Genomic DNA, 22,684 nt, shown 5'->3' with positions numbered 1-22,684 from the left:
ACAGCTCGCAATAGTGCAGAGTTATCTCAAAGAAAGGGGCCACGGTGTTTCTGTATCTCTATTATGTTGGTGCGGCTTCGGAACTTTTAAATATCTTGATATATCTCGAGAACTACGCATCTGATCAAAAAATATCATAGAACATGAAAAGTAGGAAACGTAATTCTCTACAAAAAAGGTCTCTTAACATTTTGCCATAGCTCTCTTCGTTTCCGAGATATTTGCAGATTTATCTCAAGGGAAGGGGCCTGACGGACATATTTCGAGATATTTCTTCTTCTTGTTGTTCTTCTTCTGCACAGCTAAGCTGGAAGTGGCATTTGCAGCTCGCAATAGTGCAGAGTTATCTCAAAGAAAGGGGCCACGGTGTTTCTGTATCTCTATTATGTTGGTGCGGCTTCGGAACTTTTAAATATCTTGATATATCTCGAGAACTACGCGTCTGATCAAAAAATATCCTAGAACATAAAAAGTAGGAAACTTAATTCTCTACAAAAACGGTCTCTTAACATTTTGCCATAGCTCGCTTCGTTTCCGAGATATTTGCAGATATATCTCAAGGGAAGGGGCCTGACGGACATATTTCGAGATATTTCTTCTTCTTGTTGTTCTTCTTCTGCACAGCTAAGCTGGAAGTGGCATTTGCGGCTCGCACTAGTGCAGAGTTATCTCAAAGAAAGGAGCCACGGTGTTTCTGTATCTCTATTATGTTGGTGCGGCTTCGGAACTTTTAAATATCTTGATATATCTCGAGAACTACGCATCTGATCAAAAAATATCATAGAACATAAAAAGTAGGAAACATAATTCTCTACAAAAAAGGTCTCTTAACATTTTGCCATAGCTCGCTTCGTTTCCGAGATATTTGCAGATTTATCTCAAGGGAAGGGGCCTGACGGACATATTTCGAGATATTTCTTCTTCTTGTTGTTCTTCTTCTGCACAGCTAAGCTGGAAGTGGCATTTGCGGCTCGCACTAGTGCACAGTTATCTCAAAGAAAGGGGCCACGGTGTTTCTGTATCTCTATTATGTTGGTGCGGCTTCGGAACTTTTAAATATCTCGATGTATCTCGAAAACTACGCTTCTGATCAAAAAATATCATAGAACATAAATTGTAGGAAACATAATTCTCTATAAAAAACGTCTCTTAACATTTTGCCACAGCTCGCTTCGTTTCCGAGATATTTGCAGATTCATCTCAAAGGAACTGGCCTGACGGACATATTTCGAGATATTTCTTCTTCTTGTTGTCCTTCTTCTGCACAGCTAAACTGGAAGTGGCATTTCCAGCTCGCAATAGTGCAGAGTTATCTCAAAGAGAGGGGCCACGGTGTTTCTGTATCTCTATTATGTTGGTGCGGCTTCGGAACTTTTAAATATCTTGATATATCTCGAGAACTACGCATCTGATCAAGAAATATCATAGAAGATAAAAAGTAGGAAACTTAATTCTCTACAAAAAAGGTCTCTTAACATTTTGCCATAGCTCGCTTCGTTTCCGAGATATTTGCAGATTTATCTCAAGGGAAGGGGCCTGACGGACATATTTCGAGATATTTCTTCTTCTTGTTGTTCTTCTTCTGCACAGCTAAGCTGGAAGTGGCATTTGCGGCTCGCACTAGTGCAGAGTTATCTCAAAGAAAGGGGCCACGGTGTTTCTGTATCCCTATTATGTTGGTGCGGCTTCGGAACTTTTAAATATCTGGATATATCTCGAAAACTACGCATGTGATCAAAAAATATCATAGAACATAAAAAGTAGGAAACTTAATTCTCTACAAAAAAGGTCTCTTAACATTTTGCCATAGGTCGCTTCGTTTCCGAGATATTTGCAGATTTATCTCAAGGGAAGGGGCCTAACGGACATATTTCGAGATATTTCTTCTTCTTGTTGTCCTTCTTCTGCACAGCTAAACTGGAAGTGGCATTTCCAGCTCGCAATAGTGCAGAGTTATCTCAAAGAGAGGGGCCACGGTGTTTCTGTATCACTATTATGTTGGTGCGGCTTCGGAACTTTTAAATATCCTGATATATCTCGAGAACTACGCATCTGATCAAAAAATATCATAGAAGATAAAAAGTAGGAAACTTAATTCTCTACAAAAAAGGTCTCTTAGCATTTTGCCATAGCTCGCTTCGTTTCCGAGATATTTGCAGATTTATCTCAAGGGAAGGGGCCTGACGGACATATTTCGAGATATTTCTTCTTCTTGTTGTTCTTCTTCTGCACAGCTAAGCTGGAAGTGGCATTTGCGGCTCGCACTAGTGCAGAGTTATCTCAAAGAAAGGGGCCACGGTGTTTCTGTATCCCTATTATGTTGGTGCGGCTTCGGAACTTTTAAATATCTGGATATATCTCGAAAACTACGCTTCGGATCAAAAAATATCATAGAACATAAATTGTAGGAAACATAATTCTCTACAAAAAAGGTCTCTTAAGATTTTGCCATAGCTCGCTTCGTTTCCGAGATATTTTCAGATATATCTCAAGGGAAGGGGCCTGACGGACATATTTCGAGATATTTCTTCTTCTTGTTGTTCTTCTTCTGCACAGCTAAGCTGGAAGTGGCACTTACAGCTCGCAATAGTGCAGAGTTATCTCAAAGAAAGGGGCCACGGTGTTTCTGTATCTCTATTATGTTGGTGCGGCTTCGGAACTTTTAAATATCTTGATATATCTCGAGAACTACGCATCTGATCAAAAAATATCATAGAACATAAAAAGTAGGAAACTTAATTCTCTACAAAAGAGGTCTCTTAACATTTTGCCATAGCTCGCTTCGTTTCCGAGATATTTGCAGATTTATCTCAAGGGAAGGGGCCTAACAGACATATTTCGAGATATTTCTTCTTCTTGTTGTTCTTCTTCTGCACAGCTAAACTGGAAGTGGCATTTCCAGCTCGCAATAGTGCAGAGTTATCTCAAAGAGAGGGGCCACGGTGTTTCTGTATCTCTATTATGTTGGTGCGGCTTCGGAACTTTTAAATATCTTGATATATCTCGAGAACTACGCATCTGATCAAAAAATATCATAGAAGATAAAAAGTAGGAAGCTTAATTCTCTACAAAAAAGGTCTCTTAACATTTTGCCATAGCTCGCTTGGTTTCCGAGATATTTGCAGATTTATCTCAAGGGCGGGGGCCTGACGGACATATTTCGAGATATTTCTTCTTCTTGTTGTTCTTCTTCTGCACAGCTAAGCTGGAAGTGGCATTTGCGGCTCGCACTAGTGCAGAGTTATCTCAAAGAAAGGGGCCACGGTGTTTCTGTATCTCTATTATGTTGGTGCGGCTTCGGAACTTTTAAATATCTCGATGTATCTCGAAAACTACGCTTCTGATCAAAAAATATCATAGAACATAAATTGTAGGAAACATAATTCTCTACAAAAAAGGTCTCTTAACATTTTGCCATAGCTCGCTTCGTTTCCGAGATATTTGCAGATATATCTCAAGGGAAGGGGCCTGACGGACATACTTCGAGATATTTCTTCTTCTTGTTGTTCTTCTTCTGCACAGCTAAGCTGGAGGTGGCATTTACAGCTCGCAATAGTGCAGAGTTATCTCAAAGAAAGGGGCCACGGTGTTTCTGTATCTCTATTATGTTGGTGCGGCTTCGGAACTTTTAAATATCTTGATATATCTCGAGAACTACGCATCTGATCAAAAAATATCATGGAAGATAAAAAGTAGGAAACTTAATTCTCTACAAAAGAGGTCTCTTAACATTTTGCCATAGCTCGCTTCGTTTCCGAGATATTTGCAGATTTATCTCAAGGGAAGGGGCCTAACGGACATATTTCGAGATATTTCTTCTTCTTGTTGTTCTTCTTCTGCACAGCTAAACTGGAAGTGGCATTTCGAGCTCGCAATAGTGCAGAGTTATCTCAAAGAGAGGGGCCACGGTGTTTCTGTATCTCTATTATGTTGGTGCGGCTTCGGAACTTTTAAATATCTTGATATATCTCGAGAACTACGCATCTGATCAAAAAATATCATGGAAGATAAAAAGTAGGAAACTTAATTCTCTACAAAAAAGGTCTCTTAACATTTTGCCATACCTCGCTTCGTTTCCGAGATATTTGCAGATTTATCTCAAGGGAAGGGGCCTGACGGACATATTTCGAGATATTTCTTCTTCTTGTTGTTCTTCTTCTGCACAGCTAAGCTGGAGGTGGCATTTACAGCTCGCAATAGTGCAGAGTTATCTCAAAGAAAGGGGCCACGGTGTTTCTGTATCCCTATTATGTTGGTGCGGCTTCGGAACTTTTAAATATCTCGATATATCTCGAAAACTACGCTTCTGATCAAAAAATATCATAGAGCATAAATTGTAGGAAACAGAATTCTCTACAAAAAAGGTCTCTTAACATTTTGCCATAGCTCGCTTCGTTTCCGAGATATTTGCAGATTTATCTCAAGGGAAGGGGCCTAACGGACATATTTCAGGATATTTCTTCTTCTTGTTGTTCTTCTTCTGCACAGCTAAACTGGAAGTGGCATTTCCAGCTCGCAATAGTGCAGAGTTATCTCAAAGAGAGGGGCCACGGTGTTTCTGTATCTCTATTATGTTGGTGCGGCTTCGGAACTTTTAAATATCTTGATATATCTCGAGAACTACGCATCTGATCAAAAAATATCATAGAAGATAAAAAGTAGGAAGCTTAATTCTCTACAAAAAAGGTCTCTTAACATTTTGCCATAGCTCGCTTCGTTTCCGAGATATTTGCAGATATATCTCAAGGGAAGGGGCCTGACGGACATATTTCGAGATATTTCTTCTTCTTGTTGTTCTTCTTCTGCACAGCTAAGCTGGAAGTGGCATTTACAGCTCGCAATAGTGCAGAGCTATCTCAAAGAAAGGGGCCACGGTGTTTCTGTATCTCTATTATGTTGGTGCGGCTTCGGAACTTTTAAATATCTTGATATATCTCGAGAACTACGCATCTGATCAAAAAATATCATAGAACATAAAAAGTAGGAAACTTAATTCTCTACAAAAAACGTCTCTTAATATTTTGCCATAGCTCGCTTCGTTTCCGAGATATTTGCAGATTCAGCTCAAAGGAACTGGCCTGACGGACATATTTCGAGATATTTCTTCTTCTTGTTGTTCTTCCTCTGCACAGCTAAGCTGGAAGTGGCATTTGCAGCTCGCGATAGTGCAGAGTTATCTCAAAGAAAGGGGCCACGGTGTTTCTGTATCTCTATTATGTTGGTGCGGCTTCGGAACTTTTAAATAACTTGATATATCTCGAGAACTACGCATCTGATCAAAAAATATCATAGAATATAAAAAGTAGGAAACTTAATTCTCTACAAAAAAGGTCTCTTAACATTTTGCCATAGCTCGCTTCGTTTCCGAGATATTTGCAGATTTATCTCAAGGGAAGGGGCCTGACGGACATATTTCGAGATATTTCTTCTTCTTCTTGTTCTCCTTCTGCACAGCTAAGCTGGAAGTGGCATTTGCGGCTCGCACTAGTGCAGAGTTATCTCAAAGAAAGGGGCCACGGTGTTTCTGTATCCCTATTATGTTGGTGCGGCATCGGAACTTTTAAATATCTCGATATATCTCGAAAACTACGCTTCTGATCAAAAAATATCATAGAACATAAATTGTAGGAAACATAATTCTCTACAAAAAATGTCTCTTAACATTTTGCCATAGCTCGCTTCGTTTCCGAGATATTTGCAGATTCAGCTCAAAGGAACTGGCCTGACGGACATATTTCGAGATATTTCTTCTTCTTGTTGTTCTTCCTCTGCACAGCTAAGCTGGAAGTGGCATTTGCAGCTCGCAATAGTGCAGAGTTATCTCAAAGAAAGGGGCCACGGTGTTTCTGTATCCCTATTATGTTGGTGCGGCTTCGGAACGTTTAAATATCTCGATATATCTCGAAAACTACGCTTCTGATCAAAAAATATCATAGAACATAAATTGTAGGAAACATAATTCTCTACAAAAAAGGTCTCTTAACATTTTGTCATAGCTCGCTTCGTTTCCGAGATATTTGCAGATATATCTCAAGGGAAGGGGCCTGACGGACATATTTCGAGATATTTCTTCTTCTTGTTGTTCTTCTGCACAGCTAAACTGGAAGTGGCATTTCCAGCTCGCAATAGTGCAGAGTTATCTCAAAGAGAGGGGCCACGGTGTTTCTGTATCTCTATTATGTTGGTGCGGCTTCGGAACTTTTAAATATCTTGATATATCTCGAGAACTACGCATCTGATAAAAAAATATCATAGAAGATAAAAAGTAGGAAACTTAATTCTCTACAAAAAAGGTCTCTTAACATTTTGCCATAGCTCGCTTCGTTTCCGAGATATTTGCAGATTTATCTCAAGGGAAGGGGCCTGACGGACATATTTCGAGATATTTCTTCTTCTTGTTGTTCTTCTTCTGCACAGCTAAGCTGGAAGTGGCATTTGCGGCTCGCACTAGTGCAGAGTTATCTCAAAGAAAGGGGCCACGGTGTTTCTGTATCCCTATTATGTTGGTGCGGCTTCTGAACTTTTAAATATCTCGATATATCTCGAAAACTACGCTTCTGACCAAAAAATATCATAGAACATAAATTGTAGGAAACATAATTCTCTACAAAAAACGTCTCTTAACATTTTGCCATAGCTCGCTTCGTTTCCGAGATATTTGCAGATTCAGCTCAAAGGAACTGGCCTGACGGACATATTTCGAGATATTTCTTCTTCTTGTTGTTCTTCCTCTGCACAGCTAAGCTGGAAGTGGCATTTGCAGCTCGCAATAGTGCAGAGTTATCTCAAAGAAAGGGGCCACGGTGTTTCTGTATCTCTATTATGTTGGTGCGGCTTCGGAACTTTTAAATATCTTGATATATCTCGAGAACTACGCATCTGATCAAAAAATATCATAGAAGATAAAAAGTAGGAAACTTAATTCTCTACAAAAAAGGTCTCTTAACATTTTGCCATAGCTCGCTTCGTTTCCGAGATATTTGCAGATTTATCTCAAGGGAAGGGGCCTGACGGACATATTTCGAGATATTTCTTCTTCTTGTTGTTCTTCTTCTGCACAGCTAAGCTGGAAGTGGCATTTGCGGCTCGCACTAGTGCAGAGTTATCTCAAAGAAAGGGGCCACGGTGTTTCTGTATCTCTATTATGTTCGTGCGGCTTCGGAACTTTTAAATATCTCGATATATCTCGAAAACTACGCTTCTGATCAAAAAATATCATAGAGCATAAATTGTAGGAAACAGAATTCTCTACAAAAAAGGTCTCTTAACATTTTGCCATAGCTCGCTTCGTTTCCGAGATATTTGCAGATATATCTCAAGGGAAGGGGCCTGACGGACATATTTCGAGATATTTCTTCTTCTTGTTGTTCTTCTTCTGCACAGCTAAGCTGGAAGTGGCATTTGCGGCTCGCACTAGTGCAGAGTTATCTCAAAGAAAGGGGCCACGGTGTTTCTGTATCTCTATTATGTTGGTGCGGCTTCGGAACTTTTAAATATCTTGATATATCTCGAGAACTACGCATCTGATCAAAAAATATCATAGAACATAAAAAGTAGGAAACTTAATTCTCTACAAAAAACGTCTCTTAATATTTTGCCATAGCTCGCTTCGTTTCCGAGATATTTGCAGATTCAGCTCAAAGGAACTGGCCTGACGGACATATTTCGAGATATTTCTTCTTCTTGTTGTTCTTCTTCTGCACAGCTAAGCTGGAAGTGGCATTTACAGCTCGCAATAGTGCAGAGTTATCTCAAAGAAAGGGGCCACGGTGTTTCTGTATCTCTATTATGTTGGTGCGGCTTCGGAACTTTTAAATATCTTGATATATCTCGAGAACTACGCATCTGTTCAAAAAATATCATAGAACATAAAAAGTAGGAAACTTAATTCTCTACAAAAGAGGTCTCTTAACATTTTGCCATAGCTCGCTTCGTTTCCGAGATATTTGCAGATTTATCTCAAGGGAAGGGGCCTAACGGACATATTTCGAGATATTTCTTCTTCTTGTTGTTCTTCTTCTGCACAGCTAAACTGGAAGTGGCATTTCGAGCTCGCAATAGTGCAGAGTTATCTCAAAGAGAGGGGCCACGGTGTTTCTGTATCTCTATTATGTTGGTGCGGCTTCGGAACTTTTAAATATCTCGATATATCTCGAAAACTACGCTTCTGATCAAAAAATATCATAGAGCATAAATTGTAGGAAACAGAATTCTCTACAAAAAAGGTCTCTTAACATTTTGCCATAGCTCGCTTCGTTTCCGAGATATTTGCAGATTTATCTCAAGGGAAGGGGCCTAACGGACATATTTCAGGATATTTCTTCTTCTTGTTGTTCTTCTTCTGCACAGCTAAGCTGGAAGTGGCATTTACAGCTCGCAATAGTGCAGAGTTATCTCAAAGAAAGGGGCCACGGTGTTTCTGTATCTCTATTATGTTGGTGCGGCTTCGGAACTTTTAAATATCTTGATATATCTCGAGAACTACGCATCTGTTCAAAAAATATCATAGAACATAAAAAGTAGGAAACTTAATTCTCTACAAAAGAGGTCTCTTAACATTTTGCCATAGCTCGCTTCGTTTCCGAGATATTTGCAGATTTATCTCAAGGGAAGGGGCCTAACGGACATATTTCGAGATATTTCTTCTTCTTGTTGTTCTTCTTCTGCACAGCTAAACTGGAAGTGGCATTTCGAGCTCGCAATAGTGCAGAGTTATCTCAAAGAGAGGGGCCACGGTGTTTCTGTATCTCTATTATGTTGGTGCGGCTTCGGAACTTTTAAATATCTCGATATATCTCGAAAACTACGCTTCTGATCAAAAAATATCATAGAGCATAAATTGTAGGAAACAGAATTCTCTACAAAAAAGGTCTCTTAACATTTTGCCATAGCTCGCTTCGTTTCCGAGATATTTGCAGATTTATCTCAAGGGAAGGGGCCTAACGGACATATTTCAGGATATTTCTTCTTCTTGTTGTTCTTCTTCTGCACAGCTAAACTGGAAGTGGCATTTCCAGCTCGCAATAGTGCAGAGTTATCTCAAAGAGAGGGGCCACGGTGTTTCTGTATCTCTATTATGTTGGTGCGGCTTCGGAACTTTTAAATATCTTGATATATCTCGAGAACTACGCATCTGATCAAAAAATATCATAGAAGATAAAAAGTAGGAAACTTAATTCTCTACAAAAAAGGTCTCTTAACATTTTGCCATAGCTCGCTTCGTTTCCGAGATATTTGCAGATTTATCTCAAGGGAAGGGGCCTGACGGACATATTTCGAGATATTTCTTCTTCTTGTTGTTCTTCTTCTGCACAGCTAAGCTGGAAGTGGCATTTGCGGCTCGCACTAGTGCAGAGTTATCTCAAAGAAAGGGGCCACGGTGTTTCTGTATCTCTATTATGTTCGTGCGGCTTCGGAACTTTTAAATATCTCGATATATCTCGAAAACTACGCTTCTGATCAAAAAATATCATAGAGCATAAATTGTAGGAAACAGAATTCTCTACAAAAAAGGTCTCTTAACATTTTGCCATAGCTCGCTTCGTTTCCGAGATATTTGCAGATATATCTCAAGGGAAGGGGCCTGACGGACATATTTCGAGATATTTCTTCTTCTTGTTGTTCTTCTTCTGCACAGCTAAGCTGGAAGTGGCATTTGCGGCTCGCACTAGTGCAGAGTTATCTCAAAGAAAGGGGCCACGGTGTTTCTGTATCTCTATTATGTTGGTGCGGCTTCGGAACTTTTAAATATCTTGATATATCTCGAGAACTACGCATCTGATCAAAAAATATCATAGAACATAAAAAGTAGGAAACTTAATTCTCTACAAAAAACGTCTCTTAATATTTTGCCATAGCTCGCTTCGTTTCCGAGATATTTGCAGATTCAGCTCAAAGGAACTGGCCTGACGGACATATTTCGAGATATTTCTTCTTCTTGTTGTTCTTCTTCTGCACAGCTAAGCTGGAAGTGGCATTTACAGCTCGCAATAGTGCAGAGTTATCTCAAAGAAAGGGGCCACGGTGTTTCTGTATCTCTATTATGTTGGTGCGGCTTCGGAACTTTTAAATATCTTGATATATCTCGAGAACTACGCATCTGTTCAAAAAATATCATAGAACATAAAAAGTAGGAAACTTAATTCTCTACAAAAGAGGTCTCTTAACATTTTGCCATAGCTCGCTTCGTTTCCGAGATATTTGCAGATTTATCTCAAGGGAAGGGGCCTAACGGACATATTTCGAGATATTTCTTCTTCTTGTTGTTCTTCTTCTGCACAGCTAAACTGGAAGTGGCATTTCGAGCTCGCAATAGTGCAGAGTTATCTCAAAGAGAGGGGCCACGGTGTTTCTGTATCTCTATTATGTTGGTGCGGCTTCGGAACTTTTAAATATCTCGATATATCTCGAAAACTACGCTTCTGATCAAAAAATATCATAGAGCATAAATTGTAGGAAACAGAATTCTCTACAAAAAAGGTCTCTTAACATTTTGCCATAGCTCGCTTCGTTTCCGAGATATTTGCAGATTTATCTCAAGGGAAGGGGCCTAACGGACATATTTCAGGATATTTCTTCTTCTTGTTGTTCTTCTTCTGCACAGCTAAACTGGAAGTGGCATTTCCAGCTCGCAATAGTGCAGAGTTATCTCAAAGAGAGGGGCCACGGTGTTTCTGTATCTCTATTATGTTGGTGCGGCTTCGGAACTTTTAAATATCTTGATATATCTCGAGAACTACGCATCTGATCAAAAAATATCATAGAAGATAAAAAGTAGGAAACTTAATTCTCTACAAAAAAGGTCTCTTAACATTTTGCCATAGCTCGCTTCGTTTCCGAGATATTTGCAGATTTATCTCAAGGGAAGGGTCCTGATGGACATATTTCGAGATATTTCTTCTTCTTGTTGTTCTTCTTCTGCACAGCTAAACTGGAAGTGGCATTTCCAGCTCGCAATCGTGCAGAGTTATCTCAAAGAAAGGGGCCACGGTGTTTCTGTATCTCTATTATGTTGGTGCGGCTTCGGAACTTTTAAATATCTTGATATATCTCGAGAACTACGCCTCTGATCGAAAAATATCATAGAACATAAAAAGTAGGAAACTTAATTCTCTACAAAAAAGGTCTCTTAACATTTTGCCATAGCTCGCTTGGTTTCCGAGGTATTTGCAGATTTATCTCAAGGGAAGGGGCCTGACGGACATATTTCGAGATATTTCTTCTTCTTGTTGTTCTTCTTCTGCACAGCTAAGCTGGAAGTGGCATTTGCAGCTCGCAATAGTGCAGAGTTATCGCAAAGAAAGGGGCCACGGTGTTTCTGTATCTCTATTATGTTGGTGCGGCTTCGGAACTTTTAAATATCTTGATATATCTCGAGAACTACGCATCTGATCAAAAAATATCCTAGAACATAAAAAGTAGGAAACCTAATTTTCTACAAAAAAGGTCTCTTAACATTTTGCCGTAGCTCGCTTCGTTTCCGAGATATTTGCAGATTTATCTCAAGGGAAGGGGCCTGACGGACATATTTCGAGATATTTCTTCTTCTTGTTGTTCTTCTTCTGCACAGCTCAGCTGGAAGTGGCATTTGCAGCTCGCAATAGTGCAGAGTTATCTCAAAGAAAGGGGCCACGGTGTTTCTGTACCTCTATTATGTTGGTGCAGCTTCGGAGCTTTTAAATATCTTGATATATCTCGAGAACTACGCATCTGATCAAAAAATATCATAGAACATAAAAAGTAGGAAACTTAATTCTCTACAAAAAAGGTCTCTTAACGTTTTGCAATAGCTCGCTTCGTTTCCGAGATATTTGCAGATTTATCTCAAGGGAAGGGTCCTGACGGACATATTTCGAGATATTTCTTCTTCTTGTTGTTCTTCTTCTGCACAGCTAAACTGCAAGTGGCATTTCCAGCTCGCAATAGTGCAGAGTTATCCCAAAGAAAGGGGCCACGGTGTTTCTGTATCTCTATTATGTTGGTGCGGCTTCGGAACTTTTAAATATCTCGATATATCTCGAAAACTACGCTTCTGATCAAAAAAATCAGACAACGTAAATTGTAGGAAACATAATTCTCTACAAAAAAGGTCTCTTAAGATTTTGCCATAGCTCGTTTCGTTTCCGAGATAATTGCAGATTTATCTCAAGGGAAGGGGCCTGACGGACATATTTCGAGATATTTCTTCTTCTTGTTGTTCTTCTTCTGCACAGCTAAGCTGGAAGTGGCATTTGCAGCTCGCAATAGTGCAGAGTTATCTCAAAGAAAGGGGCCACGGTGTTTCTGTATCTCTATTATGTTGGTGCGGCTTCGGAACTTTTAAATATCTTGATATATCTCGAGAACTACGCATCTGTTCAAAAAATATCAAAGAACATAAAAAGTAAGAATCCTAATTTTCTACAAAAAAGGTCTCTTAACATTTTGCCGTAGTTCGCTTCGTTTCCGAGATATTTGCAGATTTATCTCAAGGGAAGGGGCCTGACGGACATATTTCCAGATATTTCTTCTTCTTGTTGTTCTTCTTCTGCACAGCTAAGCTGGAAGTGGCATTTGCAGCTCGCAATAGTGCAGAGTTATCTCAAAGAAAGGGGCCACGGTGTTTCTGTATCTCTATTATGTTGGTGCGGCTTCGGAACTTTTAAATATCTTGATATATCTCGAGAACTACGCATCTGATCAAAAAATATCATAGAACATAAAAAGTAGGAAACTTAATTCTCTACAAAAAAGGTCTCTTAACGTTTTGCAATAGCTCGCTTCGTTTCCGAGATATTTGCCGATTTATCTCAAGGGAAGGGTCCTGACGGACATATTTCGAGATATTTCTTCTTCTTGTTGTTCTTCTTCTGCACAGCTATGCTGGAAGTGCCATTTGCAGCGCGCAATAGTGCAGAGTTATCTCAAAGAAAGGGGCCACGGTGTTTCTGTATCTCTATTATGTTGGCGCGGCTTCGGAACTTTTAAATATCTTGATATATCTCGAAAACTACGCTTCTGATCAAAAAATATCAGAGAACGTAAATTGTAGGAAATATAATTCTCTACAAAAAAGGTCTCTTAAGATTTTGCCATAGCTCGCTTCGTTTCCGAGATATTTGCAGATTTATCTCAAGGGAAGGGGCCTGACGGTCATATTTCGAGATATTTCTTCTTCTTGTTGTTCTTCTTCTGAACAGCTAAGCTGGAAGTGGCATTTGCAGCTCGCAGTAGTGCAGAGTTATCTCAAAGAAAGGGGCCACGGTGTTTCTGTATCTCTATTGTGTTGGTGCGGCTTCGGAACTTTTAAATATCTTGATATATCTCGAGAACTACGCATCTGATCAAAAAATATCATAGAACATAAAAAGTAGGAAACTTAATTCTCTACAAAAAAGGTCTCTTAACATTTTGCCATAGCTCGCTTCGTTTCCGAGATATTTGCAGATTTATCTCAAGGGAAGGGGCCTGACGGACATATTTCGAGATATTTCTTCTTCTTGTTGTTCTTCTTCTGCACAGCTAAGCTGGAAGTGCCATTTGCAGCGCGCAATAGTGCAGAGTTATCTCAAAGAAAGGGGCCACGGTGTTTCTGTATCTCTATTATGTTGGTGCGGCTTCGGAACTTTTAAATATCTTGATATATCTCGAGAACTACGCATCTGTTCAAAAAATATCAAAGAACATAAAAAGTAGGAATCCTAATTTTCTACAAAAAAGGTCTCTTAACATTTTGCCGTAGCTCGCTTCGTTTCCGAGATATTTGCAGATTTATCTCAAGGGAAGGGGCCTGACGGACATATTTCCAGATATTTCTTCTTCTTGTTGTTCTTCTTCTGCACAGCTAAGCTGGAAGTGGCATTTGCAGCTCGCAATAGTGCAGAGTTATCTCAAAGAAAGGGGCCACGGTGTTTCTGTATCTCTATTATGTTGGTGCGGCTTCGGAACTTTTAAATATCTTGATATATCTCGAGAACTACGCATCTGTTCAAAAAATATCAAAGAACATGAAAAGTAAGAATCCTAATTTTCTACAAAAAAGGTCTCTTAACATTTTGCCGTAGCTCGCTTCGTTTCCGAGATATTTGCAGATTTATCTCAAGGGAAGGGGCCTGACGGACATATTTCCAGATATTTCTTCTTCTTGTTGTTCTTCTTCTGCACAGCTAAGCTGGAAGTGGCATTTGCAGCTCGCAATAGTGCAGAGTTATCTCAAAGAAAGGGGCCACGGTGTTTCTGTATCTCTATTATGTTGGTGCGGCTTCGGAACTTTTAAATATCTTGATATATCTCGAGAACTACGCATCTGATCAAAAAATATCATAGAACATAAAAAGTAGGAAACTTAATTCTCTACAAAAAAGGTCTCTTAACCTTTTGCAATAGCTCGCTTCGTTTCCGAGATATTTGCAGATTTATCTCAAGGGAAGGGTCCTGACGGACATATTTCGAGATATTTCTTCTTCTTGTTGTTCTTCTTCTGCACAGCTATGCTGGAAGTGCCATTTGCAGCGCGCAATAGTGCAGAGTTATCTCAAAGAAAGGGGACACGGTGTTTCTGTATCTCTATTATGTTGGCGCGGCTTCGGAACTTTTAAATATCTTGATATATCTCGAGAACTACGCATCTGTTCAAAAAATATCATAGAACATAAAAAGTAGGAATCCTAATTTTCTACAAAAAAGGTCTCTTAACATTTTTCCGTAGCTCGCTTCGTTTCCGAGATATTTGCAGATTTATCTCAAGGGAAGGGGCCTGGCGGACATATTTCCAGATATTTCTTCTTCTTGTTGTTCTTCTTCTGCACAGCTAAGCTGGAAGTGGCATTTGCAGCTCGCAATAGTGCAGAGTTATCTCAAAGAAAGGGGCCACGGTGTTTCTGTATCTCTATTATGTTGGTGCGGCTTCGGAACTTTTAAATATCTTGATATATCTCGAGAACTACGCATCTGATCAAAAAATATCATAGAACATAAAAAATAGGAAACTTAATTCTCTACAAAAAAGGTCTCTTAACGTTTTGCAATAGCTCGCTTCGTTTCCGAGATATTTGCAGATTTATCTCAAGGGAAGGGTCCTGACGGACATATTTCGAGATATTTCTTCTTCTTGTTGTTCTTCTTCTGCACAGCTAAACTGGAAGTGGCATTTCCAGCTCGCAATAGTGCAGTTATCCCAAAGAAAGGGGCCACGATGTTTCTGTATCTCTATTATGTTGGTGCGGCTTCGGAACTTTTAAATATCTCGATATATCTCGAAAACTACGCTTCTGATCAAAAAATATCATAGAACATAAATTGTAGGAAACATAATTCTCTACAAAAAAGGTCTCTTAACATTTTGCCATAGCTCGCTTCGTTTCCGAGATATTTGCAGATTTATCTCAAGGGAAGGGGCCTGACGGACATATTCCGAGATATTTCTTCTTCTTGTTGTTCCTCTTCTGCACAGCTAAGCTGGAAGTGGCATTTGCAGGTCGCAATAGTGCAGAGTTATCTCAAAGAAAGGGGCCACGGTGTTTCTGTATCTCTATTATGTTGGTGCGGCTTCGGAACTTTTAAATATCTCGATATATCTCGAAAACTACGCTTCTGATCAAAAAATATCAGAGAACGTAAATTGTAGGAAACATAATTCTCTACAAAAAAGGTCTCTTAAGATTTTGCCATAGCTCGCTTCGTTTCCGAGATATTTGCAGATTTATCTCAAGGGAAGGGGCCTGACGGACATATTTCGAGATATTTCTTCTTCTTGTTGTTCTTCTTCTGCACAGCTAAGCTGGAAGTGGCATTTGCAGCTCGCAATAGTGCAGAGTTATCTCAAAGAAAGGGGCCACGGTGTTTCGGTATCTCTATTATGTTGGTGCGGCTTCGGAACTTTTAAATATCTTGATATATCTCGAGAACTACGCATCTGATCAAAAAATATCGTAGAACATAAAAAGTAGGAAACTTAATTCTCTACAAATAAGGTCTCTTAACATTTTGCCATAGCTCGCTTGGTTTCCGAGATATTTGCAGATTTATCTCAAGGGAAGGGGCCTGAGGGACATATTTCGAGATATTTCTTCTTCTTGTTGTTCTTCTTCTGCACAGCTAAGCTGGAAGTGGCATTTGCAGCTCGCAATAGTGCAGAGTTACCTCAAAGAAAGGGGCCACGGTGTTTCTGTATCTCTATTATGTTGGTGCCGCTTCGGAACTTTTAAATATCTGGATATATCTCGAGAACTACGCATCTGATCAAAAAATTTCATAGAACATAAAAAGTAGGAAACTCAATTCTCTACAAAAAAGGTCTCTTAACATTTTGCAATAGCTCGCTTCGTTTCCGAGATATTTGCAGATTTATCTCAACGGAAGGGGCCTGACGGACATATTTCGAGATATTTCTTCTTCTTGTTGTTCTTCTTCTGCACAGCTAAGCTGGAAGTGGCATTTGCGGCTCGCACTAGTGCAGAGTTATCTCAAAGAAAGGGGCCACGGTGTTTCTGTATCTCTATTATGTTGGTGCGGCTTCGGAACTTTTAAATATCTCGATATATCTCGAAAACTACGCATCTGATCAAAAAATATCATAGAACATAAAAAGTAGGCAACTTAATTCTCTACAAAAAAGGTCTCTTAACATTTTGCCATAGCTCGCTTCGTTTCCGAGATATTTGCAGATTTATCTCAAGGTAAGGGGCCTGACGGACATATTTCGAGATATTTCTTCTCCTTGTTGTTCTTCTTCTGCACAGCTAAGCTGGAAGTGGCATTTGCAGCTCGCAATAGTGCATAGTTATCTGAAAGAAAGGGGCCACGGTGTTTCCGTATCTCTATTATGTTGGTGCGGCTTCGGAACTTTTAAATATCTCGATATATCTCGAAAACTACGCTTCTGATCAAAAAATATCATAGAACATAAATTGTAGGAAACATAATTCTCTACAAAGAAGGTCTCTTAACATTTTGCCATAGCTTGCTTCGTTTCCGAGATATTTGCAGATTTATCTCAAGGGAAGGGGCCTAACGGACATATTTCGAGATATTTCTTCTTCTTGTTGTTCTTCTTCTGCACAGCTAAACTGGAAGTGGCATTTCCAGCTCGCAATAGTGCAGAGTTATCTCAAAGAGAGGGGCCACGGTGTTTCTGTATCTCTATTATGTTGGTGCGGCTTCGGAACTTTTAAATATCTTGATATATCTCGAGAGCTACGCGTCTGATCAAAAAATATCATAGAACATAAAAAGTAGGAAACATAATTCTCTACAAAAAAGGTCTCTTAAGATTTTGCCATAGCTCGCTTCGTTTCCGAGATATTTGCAGATTTATCTCAAGGGAAGTGGCCTGACGGACATATTTCGAGATATTTCTTCTTCTTGTTGTTCTTCTGCTGCACAGCTAAGCTGGAAGTGGCATTTGCGGCTCGCACTAGTGCAGAGTTATCTCAAAGAAAGGGGCCACGGTGTTTCTGTATCTCTATTATGTTGGTGCGGCTTCGGAACTTTTAAATATCTTGATATATCTCGAGAACTACGCATCTGATCAGAAAATATCATAGAAGATAAAAAGTAGGAAACTTAATTCTCTACAAAAAAGGTCTCTTAACATTTTGCCATAGCTCGCTTCGTTTCCGAGATATTTGCAGATTCAGCTCAAAGGAACTGGCCTGACGGACATATTTCGAGATATTTCTTCTTCTTGTTGTTCTTCCTCTGCACAGCTAAGCTGGAAGTGGCATTTGCAGCTCGCAATAGTGCAGAGTTATCTCAAAGAAAGGGGCCACGGTGTTTCTGTATCTCTATTATGTTGGTGCTGCTTCGGAACTTTTAAATATCTCGATATATCTCGAAAACTACGCTTCTGATCAAAAAATATCATAGAACATAAATTGTAGGAAACATAATTCTCTACAAAAAACGTCTCTTAACATTTTGCCATAGCTCGCTTCGTTTCCGAGATATTTGCAGATTTATCTCAAGGGAAGGGGCCTAACGGACATATTTCGAGATATTTCTTCTTCTTGTTGTTCTTCTTCTGCACAGCTAAACTGGAAGTGGCATTTCCAGCTCGCAATAGTACAGAGTTATCTCAAAGAAAGGGGCCACGGTGTTTCTGTATCTCTATTATGTTGGTGCGGCTTCGGAACTTTTAAATATCTTGATATATCTCGAGAACTACGCATCTGATCAAAAAATATCATAGAACGCGAAAAGTAGGAAACTTAATTCTCCACAAAAAAGGTCTCTTAACATTTTGCCATAGCTCTCTTCGTTTCCGAGATATTTGCAGATTTATCTCAAGGGAAGGGGCCTGACGGACATATTTCGAGATATTTCTTCTTGTTGTTGTTCTTCTTCTGCACAGCTAAACTGGAAGTGGCATTTCCAGCTCGCAATAGTGCAGAGTTATCTCAAAGAGAGGGGCCACGGTGTTTCTGTATCTCTATTATGTTGGTGCGGCTTCGGAACTTTTAAATATCTTGATATATCCCGAGAACTACGCATCTGATCAAAAAATATCATAGAAGATAAAAAGTAGGAAACTTAATTTTCTACAAAAAAGGTCTCTTAACATTTTGCCGTAGCTCGCTTCGTTTCCGAGATATTTGCAGATTTATCTCAAGGGAAGGGGCCTGACGGACATATTTCCAGATATTTCTTCTTCTCGTTGTTCTTCTTCTGCACAGCTAAGCTGGAAGTGGCATTTGCGGCTCGCACTGGTGCAGAGTTATCTCAAAGAAAGGGGCCACGGTGTTTCTGTATCTCTATTATGTTGGTGCGGCTTCGGAACTTTTAAATATCTCGATATATCTCGAAAACTACGCTTCTGATCAAAAAATATCATAGAACATAAATTGTAGGAAACATAATTCTCTACAAAAAACGTCTCTTAACATTTTGCCATAGCTCGCTTCGTTTCCGAGATATTTGCAGATTCAGCTCAAAGGAACGGGCCTGACGGACATATTTCGAGATACTTCTTCTTCTTGTTGTTCTTCTTCTGCACAGCTAAGCTGGAAGTGGCATTTGCGGCTCGCACTAGTGCAGAGTTATCTCAAAGAAAGGGGCCACGGTGTTTCTGTATCTCTATTATGTTGGTGCGGCTTCGGAACTTTTAAATATCTTGATATATCTCGAGAACTACGCATCTGATCAAAAAATATCATAGAACATAAAAAGTAGGAAACTTAATTCTCTACAAAAAAGGTCTCTTAACATTTTGCCATAGCTCTCTTCGTTTCCGAGATATTTGCAGATTTATCTCAAGGGAAGGGGCCTGACGGACACATTCCGAGATATTTCTTCTTCTTGTTGTTCTTCTTCTGCACAGCTAAGCTGGAAGTGGCATTTGCAGCTCGCAATAGTGCAGAGTTATCTCAAAGAAAGGGGCCACGGTGTTTCTGTATCTCTATTATGTTGGTGCGGCTTCGGAACTTTTAAATATCTTGATATATCTCGAGAACTACGCATCTGATCAAAAAATATCATAGAACGCGAAAAGTAGGAAACTTAATTCTCCACAAAAAAGGTCTCTTAACATTTTGCCATAGCTCTCTTCGTTTCCGAGATATTTGCAGATTTATCTCAAGGGAAGGGGCCTGACGGACATATTTCGAGATATTTCTTCTTCTTGTTGTTCTTCTTCTGCACAGCTAAACTGGAAGTGGCATTTCCAGCTCGCAATAGTGCAGAGTTATCTCAAAGAGAGGGGCCACGGTGTTTCTGTATCTCTATTATGTTGGTGCGGCTTCGGAACTTTTAAATATCTTGATATATCCCGAGAACTACGCATCTGATCAAAAAATATCATAGAAGATAAAAAGTAGGAAACTTAATTCTCTACACAAAAGGTCTCTTCACATTTTGCCATAGCTCGCTTCGTTTCCGAGATATGTGCAGATTTATCTCAAGGGAAGGGGCCGGACGGACATATTTCCAGATATTTCTTCTTCTCGTTGTTCTTCTTCTGCACAGCTAAGCTGGAAGTGGCATTTGCGGCTCGCACTGGTGCAGAGTTATCTCAAAGAAAGGGGCCACGGTGTTTCTGTATCTCTATTATGTTGGTGCGGCTTCGGAACTTTTAAATATCTCGATATATCTCGAAAACTACGCTTCTGATCAAAAAATATCATAGAACATAAATTGTAGGAAACATAATTCTCTACAAAAAACGTCTCTTAACATTTTGCCATAGCTCGCTTCGTTTCCGAGATATTTGCAGATTCAGCTCAAAGGAACGGGCCTGACGGACATATTTCGAGATACTTCTTCTTCTTGTTGTTCTTCTTCTGCACAGCTAAGCTGGAAGTGGCATTTGCGGCTCGCACTAGTGCAGAGTTATCTCAAAGAAAGGGGCCACGGTGTTTCTGTATCTCTATTATGTTGGTGCGGCTTCGGAACTTTTAAATATCTTGATATATCTCGAGAACTACGCATCTGATCAAAAAATATCATAGAACATAAAAAGTAGGAAACTTAATTCTCTACAAAAAAGGTCTCTTAACATTTTGCCATAGCTCTCTTCGTTTCCGAGATATTTGCAGATTTATCTCAAGGGAAGGGGCCTGACGGACACATTCCGAGATATTTCTTCTTCTTGTTGTTCTTCTTCTGCACAGCTAAGCTGGAAGTGGCATTTGCAGCTCGCAATAGTGCAGAGTTATCTCAAAGAAAGGGGCCACGGTGTTTCTGTATCTCTATTATGTTGGTGCGGCTTCGGAACTTTTAAATATCTTGATATATCTCGAGAACTACGCATCTGATCAAAAAATATCATAGAACGCGAAAAGTAGGAAACTTAATTCTCCACAAAAAAGGTCTCTTAACATTTTGCCATAGCTCTCTTCGTTTCCGAGATATTTGCAGATTTATCTCAAGGGAAGGGGCCGGACGGACATATTTCCAGATATTTCTTCTTCTCGTTGTTCTTCTTCTGCACAGCTAAGCTGGAAGTGGCATTTGCGGCTCGCACTGGTGCAGCGTTATCTCAAAGAAAGGGGCCACGGTGTTTCTGTATCTCTATTATGTTGGTGCGGCTTCGGAACTTTTAAATATCTCGATATATCTCGAAAACTACGCTTCTGATCAAAAAATATCATAGAACATAAATTGTAGGAAACATAATTCTCTACAAAAAACGTCTCTTAACATTTTGCCATAGCTCGCTTCGTTTCCGAGATATTTGCAGATTCAGCTCAAAGGAACGGGCCTGACGGACATATTTCGAGATACTTCTTCTTCTTGTTGTTCTTCTTCTGCACAGCTACGCTGGAAGTGGCATTTGCGGCTCGCACTAGTGCAGAGTTATCTCAAAGAAAGGGGCCACGGTGTTTCTGTATCTCTATTATGTTGGTGCGGCTTCGGAACTTTTAAATATCTCGATATATCTCGAAAACTACGCTTCTGATCAAAAAATATCATAGAACATAAATTGTAGGAAACATAATTCTCTACAAAAAACGTCTCTTAACATTTTGCCATAGCTCGCTTCGTTTCCGAGATATTTGCAGATTCAGCTCAAAGGAACGGGCCTGACGGACATATTTCGAGATACTTCTTCTTCTTGTTGTTCTTCTTCTGCACAGCTAAGCTGGAAGTGGCATTTGCGGCTCGCACTAGTGCAGAGTTATCTCAAAGAAAGGGGCCACGGTGTTTCTGTATCTCTATTATGTTGGTGCGGCTTCGGAACTTTTAAATATCTTGATATATCTCGAGAACTACGCATCTGATCAAAAAATATCATAGAACATAAAAAGTAGGAAACTTAATTCTCTACAAAAAAGGTCTCTTAACATTTTGCCATAGCTCTCTTCGTTTCCGAGATATTTGCAGATTTATCTCAAGGGAAGGGGCCTGACGGACACATTCCGAGATATTTCTTCTTCTTGTTGTTCTTCTTCTGCACAGCTAAGCTGGAAGTGGCATTTGCAGCTCGCAATAGTGCAGAGTTATCTCAAAGAAAGGGGCCACGGTGTTTCTGTATCTCTATTATGTTGGTGCGGCTTCGGAACTTTTAAATATCTTGATATATCTCGAGAACTACGCATCTGATCAAAAAATATCATAGAACGCGAAAAGTAGGAAACTTAATTCTCCACAAAAAAGGTCTCTTAACATTTTGCCATAGCTCTCTTCGTTTCCGAGATATTTGCAGATTTATCTCAAGGGAAGGGGCCTGACGGACATATTTCGAGATATTTCTTCTTCTTGTTGTTCTTCTTCTGCACAGCTAAACTGGAAGTGGCATTTCCAGCTCGCAATAGTGCAGAGTTATCTCAAAGAGAGGGGCCACGGTGTTTCTGTATCTCTATTATGTTGGTGCGGCTTCGGAACTTTTAAATATCTTGATATATCCCGAGAACTACGCATCTGATCAAAAAATATCATAGAAGATAAAAAGTAGGAAACTTAATTCTCTACACAAAAGGTCTCTTCACATTTTGCCATAGCTCGCTTCGTTTCCGAGATATGTGCAGATTTATCTCAAGGGAAGGGGCCGGACGGACATATTTCCAGATATTTCTTCTTCTCGTTGTTCTTCTTCTGCACAGCTAAGCTGGAAGTGGCATTTGCGGCTCGCACTGGTGCAGAGTTATCTCAAAGAAAGGGGCCACGGTGTTTCTGTATCTCTATTATGTTGGTGCGGCTTCGGAACTTTTAAATATCTCGATATATCTCGAAAACTACGCTTCTGATCAAAAAATATCATAGAACATAAATT

The sequence above is a fragment of the Osmia lignaria genome, chromosome 8 (assembly GCF_051020975.1).
Source record: "Osmia lignaria lignaria isolate PbOS001 chromosome 8, iyOsmLign1, whole genome shotgun sequence".
Classification (NCBI taxonomy): Eukaryota; Metazoa; Arthropoda; class Insecta; order Hymenoptera; family Megachilidae; genus Osmia; species Osmia lignaria.
This window is presented reverse-complemented; position numbering follows the sequence as displayed.